Consider the following 6,000-nt stretch of genomic DNA (forward strand, 5'->3'; position numbering starts at 1 on the left):
ACCAGAGGGCAGTGCTGCCCCATACACAGCCTCTGGGACCAGTCTGTCTTTGTGTCTCAGATGGTGTGGGTTTTTCAGCGAGTGTGTGTGTGTGTGTGTTACTTTGTGCGTCTTCAATGAGGTTATTTATCCAGGCCAGTTTGTATGCAGTTACCCATTTTCACTCACATCTTAGTCCCCCAGTTCCCACCCCATCAAAGAGTGTGTTGGTCACTCAGGGAACCCAGGAACAGACATCGGGAAGCACAGCCTCACCCCACGCAGTCCTCACCCTCTGAAAAGCCCCCTGCCACCATCACCATCATCACGAGACTCGCCGCCACACCTGAGCCTCAGGCACTTATCAGACTGGGTCAATGACCCTAGTCGGTGAGAAGGGGTAAGCAGGCCTGATGCTGACTGGAGGTCCAGGGCTTTGAGACAGAATGGATTGTGACCTGTGGGGTCCGCGTGGGCTTGGCGCCCCCAGGCCCTCCCTCCCAGCCGCACATCTACAGCTTCCCACTGACATCCTACAAGGAGGAGTGGCTATATACCCAGCTGCCCACTGACACCCTACAAGGAGGAGTGGCTATACACCCATATTACAGAACAGGCGTGTTAGTCTGGTCAGTGTCAGCCCTGAGCTACCCACCAGGGCATCAGGAAGACTCAACCCTTGTTCCCAGGCCTCAGAGGTCAGGCCCCCAGAGAAGGATGCAGGCGCAACTCTGCCCACGGCTGTAACAGAGAGACAGGCCTGGAAATGAGGGTGCCTGAGGGAGGGAGCCGTCCTGTTGCCTATGGTGATGAGACGGCAGGCTTCTTAAGACCATACTTGAGATGGGTCTTGGGGGACAAGACAGAGTGCCAGCAAGAGAACAGCAGGTGCAAAGGCCCTGGGGCTTCCCTGGTGGCTCAGCTGGTAAAGAATCTTCCTGCAATGCAGGAGGCCCCCGTTCCATTCCTGGGTTGGGAAGATTCCTTGGAGGAGGGTATGCAACCCACTCCAGTGTTCTCACCTGGAGAATCCCATGGACAGAGGAGTCTGGTGGCCTACAGTCTGTAGGGTTGCAAAGAGTCGGACAGGAAGGCAGCACTGAGGTCTGAGTGCAGAGCCTGGCCAGGCCGGGTGCCCTCACTGCGGGTTGTGTGCAGGTGACGTTCCGGGGAGACAGAAGATGCAGCACAGGAGGAACCTTTCCCCAGACACCCGGTTTGGGAGACTGCCAAGCCACCCCATCCTCAAAGCCAAGGCCAAGTGGGCTGCGCCTCCTACCTCCAGGGCCTCGGCAGAACCGGCAGGTCCCCATCACTGCCCCCATTGTTCCTAAGGACCCAGGAACCCAGGGAATTTCTGCAACTGAAGGGGGAGGGGCGACAGGGCTGAAAAGAGTCCAAGAGATTCGCACACACGGAGTTAGAGACTTAGAATCCAAGAAAAGGTGTCGGACAGACAGAGAAGGAAGAGAGCAGAAAGGCAGAGAATCTGGGGGAGAGAAATAGGAAGAGAGAAAAGGAGAGAGTGAGAGATGGGGAGCGCGAGGAAGGCAGGGAGAGGACGGAGAGAGGGGTGCAAGGCGGGGGGTGTCAGGGCGAACTTTCTGGGCCTCCCTCCTCGTGCCTCCGGGGCGGGCGCGTGGCCGGCAATCAGGCCGGCAGGAGGCAGGTGGTCGGGGCAGACAATGGCGCGGAGGAGTGCGGAACCTGGGACTAAATTTGGCGCTGCCTTTGCAGGGCGCGGGGCCGCCCGTTCATCTCGATGCAAAGGAGACACGAAATGAATATGCAGCGCGGGCTGTAATTGGGCCGCCGTGGCCGCCGCCGCCGCCGCCGCACTATAATTTTCCAAACAGGATCTTGCAATCAGGGCCTTATTCATTAGCGCATAAACAATTTTGTTTCTCGGCACTCGAGCCTGTCAATCACGCCGAGAGGGAACATCTTGGCCGGAGGCGCGGGCCCCCGCGCGCGCTCCCACGCGCGCCCCCTCGAGCGGCGCTGCGTGGCTTTGTGCCCGGCGGCCCTAGGGTGCTGGGGTTGGAGGGCACGGAGCCCGCGGCGGGGTCCTGGGCCAAGCGGATTGAGGAGTGGGCGGCGGAGGAGAGCACGGGCTTGGGGAGCCCAGAGCCCCGGGTTCGAATCCTGCCTCTGCCATCTCCTGGCTTTGACCTTGGACCGTCCGGCTCCTCCTCCTCGTAGCCGTTGCTTGCTCCCCTAAGGGAGGCGCTAACTGTATCCCCGTTCAACAAGACGGGTATCTGCTGAGAGAAAGGATGCCCGGTGCTTTGGATGCTGGGGCTGGGGGTACTGGAGGATGGAGGAGGGGCCATGGAGCTCCTTCTTTTAAAAGAGGGGATCTGAGTCCCACAGAGGGCTGCTCATCGTCCCAGGCCCCACCCAGAGAGGGCTTCTGTCGCGTTGTGGGTGTCTGTGAAAAGCGGTTCTTCAAGGAGCTGGCCACGGCCCTGGGCCCTGTGCCCGTGTGCACACTGGGGCACCCAAGACTGTGCAAGTCAGCTCTGCGCCTTTGTGCTTGTGTATGCATGTATGAGTGTGTGTGTGTATGAGTGTGTGTGCACCCGTCCATCTGCAGATACACCTGCTGAGTGCGGCGGGCTGTGATCACGCATGTGTGTGTGTGGTTGCTTGGTTCCCTGTGAGATCATGGAGCTGAATTGGCTGCCCGCTGATGGCTAAGGAACAGGGCCGAGTGTGCCTGTGTGGCTGAGGGGAGGCTGTAGCTGTGGGGCTGTGTGACTCTGGGTGTGTGTCTGTTTGTGGATGTGGGTCCTCTGGAGCCATGACCCAGAAGGATTGTGTGTGTGTGTGTGTGTGTGTGACTCAAGCATGGGGCGGGTGCTGTTTCTTTCAGGACAGATGACTTCTGCCCTCCCTGACGGCCCTTTCATCAGCTTCACTTCCCCTGCACAGACCAGAGAAGAAGGCAGCTTTTGCCCTCCGGGCAGGCTCTGTGGCATGGAGGGGTTCACCTGTCCAGCCCTCACTGCGTCCTTCAGTCAGCACCGGGACTCAGCCCCCGTCCATCAGCAGAAGCCCAGGGCCTCCAGAATTTCAGATCCAAATGCTCTCATCAGCTCAGCTTTACATTCTTGTTGTTGTTCAGTCGGTAAGACCTGTCCGACTCTTTGCAACCCCAAAGAGGTTTACATAGATGACAGCATGTCAGAGCTGGACTGACCCATTGCGCTGACGGGGAAACAGAGGCCCAGGACTGGACAGCCCACCACAGAGATGCCCCACTCCCCCCCTACCCCCGGCTCGCCACCCCACCCCCTCCTCTTCTGCAGTGCCCCACGCCCACCCCTCTGCACACAAAGACTCTGAGGATGTCCTGGCAGCCAACTGACAGGCCATCAGTCTGTGCAGATACTCTCTTCACAGCAGCCCGGATACCCCTCCCCACCCACCGGTCACCCCCAGGACCAGGCCAGGAAGGGAGGCGGCCGGGGAAGGGGCTGCGGGGAAAGCACGAAGTCCGGAAGCCCCGAGGAACAGGCTTCAACCTGTGGATCCGGCCGCGCCCTCCCTCGCAGCCTCCCTGCCCCTGCCGCCTGCGTGTCTAGTTGCAGGGCTGACCCCGGCCCTGGGGGACCCAGGCTCTCCGTGAACCTGCTGCCGTGAGCAGCTCCAGGGACAGCCAGTGGGCACCTCGGTGTGCTGGGCAGTGGCCAGAGGGAATGGCTTTGAATGAGGAGGCCAAGGGGTAACGTCCAGCCCTGTGGCTTCCTGGCTGGGAGCCCTTGGTTTCCCCATCTGTAAAGAAGAGCTGTTTAACCTCCTCCACATCCACATGCCCCTTGGTGCTTGGTATTGACAGAGTGAAGAGAGCGCGAAGGAAGAGACCCTCACGTTAGGCCAGATTCATCTCCCCAAGTCCCTACTCCAGACACGTTTCAGAGCTTTCACTCTTGAGGAGCCCCTGCCAGGTACCCAGCTGCTGGAGGCAACTCAGTCAAGGTTTCTAAGCAAAACTCACACAAGTTGGTCTTTCTTGAAAAACAGTCACTTTCCAAGCCTTTTTTCTTCGGCTGCACCATGGCACATGGTGTCTTAGTTCCCCAACCAGGAATCGAACCCCTGTATTAGAAGTGGGAGTCTTAACCACTGCACAAACAGGGAAGTCCCTGTGTGACACTTCTTTGAGACCATGTGTTTTCAGAGCCATCATGTCACCTTATGCTGGAGGATAGACTATTTGCTCATTTATGGAGGCAAAACCCAAAGAGACTTGAGGGCCAAAGCCTCTTCCTCAAGGTCACCAGCTGGAACAACAGGAGTCTAGACTTGAACCCACTAAGAACAGTGCTTCCCTTGCCCCTGCTCCTACCTCTCTGCTGCCTGGGTGAGAGATGGGCCTTCCTTCAGATCTGGGATGTCAGGCTGGCTCCAGCCCAGCCTCTGAAGCCAGCAGATCAGCAGTGGACACCAGTCACTGTCCCTTTGGCAGGGTTGCTGGAGAGTAGAACCCAGTAAGAAGGAGGCCTAGATGGAGGTTCATCAGGAAAGAGTGGTTCCAAGGCCCAGGGCATCAGAGCTTAGGTGATGGAGGGAGAGGGGTTGAGGAACAGGGGAGGGAAAGCACCTCTCCAGGGAGATGTAGAGCCCAGAGGCCTGGGTCTCCTTGGGGAAGACCATCTGTAGATCCTACCTGTATACCTCCACCTCCTCCATCCTGGGGGCTTTATTTGCATCTATGATTTGCATCCAGGTGACCCATGCGGCGTGGGCTCAGGGGGTTCCTCAATTACTACCCCATGCCCATCTCACTCATACCTAGCCCAGAGCCTCACACATAGTAAGTGCTCAGTAAAATTCTGTCACCTGAGCCAGTGCGTGAGAAGGGCTGAATCCGAAGAGAGCAACGGAAGAAGCCTGGGCATTGACCCTTATTGTTCCCTTCTCCCTGCCCAGCCCCCATCAGTTGGTGTCCCTGAGCACCTCTACACACTCAGCAACCCCCACCCAGAAACTCACTTCCAGTGAGTGGGCTCCAGGGTCTAGAGCTGTGCTGTCCAAGGCAGTAGCCCCTGGCCACGTGTGGCTAGCGAGCTCTTGACACATAACTAGTCCAAATGGAGGTATACTGTCAGTGTGGAATACACCCTGGTTTTCAAGGTGATTGTTGTTCAGTCACTCACTTGTGTCCAACTCTTTGTGACCCCCATGGACTGCAGCACACCAGGCTTGCTCAAACTCATGTCTTTTTTTTTGGTACCAAGAAAAGAACATCAAATATCTTGTTCAGATTCTATGTGAGCCAGCGTGCCACATGCCCAGGCTTCTTCCCCCTCAGAGAGGCCCAGCCAGGCACAGGAGCTGCCCAGGTATGTCTCCACTTCCCAGAGCCTCAGCAGGAACAGGCCATGCGATTCAGGAAGTCGCCATGGCAACCAGTGAGTCCTTGTGCCATCTCCTGCAATCAGCGCTGGGACCTGGCCACCCGCTGGGCTTCCTGGAGATTTGTTCCCTATAATGGGAGGCTGGGCAGGGGGGCTCCTAACCCCCTCCCCATTTTCTTCTGTCCTCCCCTCCCCCGCCCTCAGTGTGGCAGGGCTGTCAGGATGGGACAGAGGGTATTTGAGAGAGGGCTCCCTTGAACTGAAAGCAGGGACTGGGATTCTGGTCTCCAGTAAGCCACTACATGGGAGGGGCTTCCCACGTGCTCCTAGTGGTAAAGAACACACCTGCCAATGCAGGTTGATGTAAGAGACACAGGTTCAATTCCTTGGTTGGGAAGATCCCCTGGAGGAGGGCATGGCAGCCCACTCCAGTATTCTGGCCTGGAGAATCCCATGGACAGAGGGGCCTGGCCAGCTACAATCCATGGGGTCGCAAAGAGTCAGACACGACTGAGCAACTAACACTTTCACTGCCACTCCAATCTCAGAGCCCTCCTCAGGGGACAGAACCCTGAGGTGGGAGGCCTGGGGTCCAGTCTTGACTGTCTCTGAGATCTTGGGGGAGAGGGAGGCACTTGTCATTTCCTGACTCTAGATT

This window comes from Bubalus bubalis, chromosome 12, assembly GCF_019923935.1.
Source record: "Bubalus bubalis isolate 160015118507 breed Murrah chromosome 12, NDDB_SH_1, whole genome shotgun sequence".
NCBI classification, from domain to species: Eukaryota; Metazoa; Chordata; class Mammalia; order Artiodactyla; family Bovidae; genus Bubalus; species Bubalus bubalis.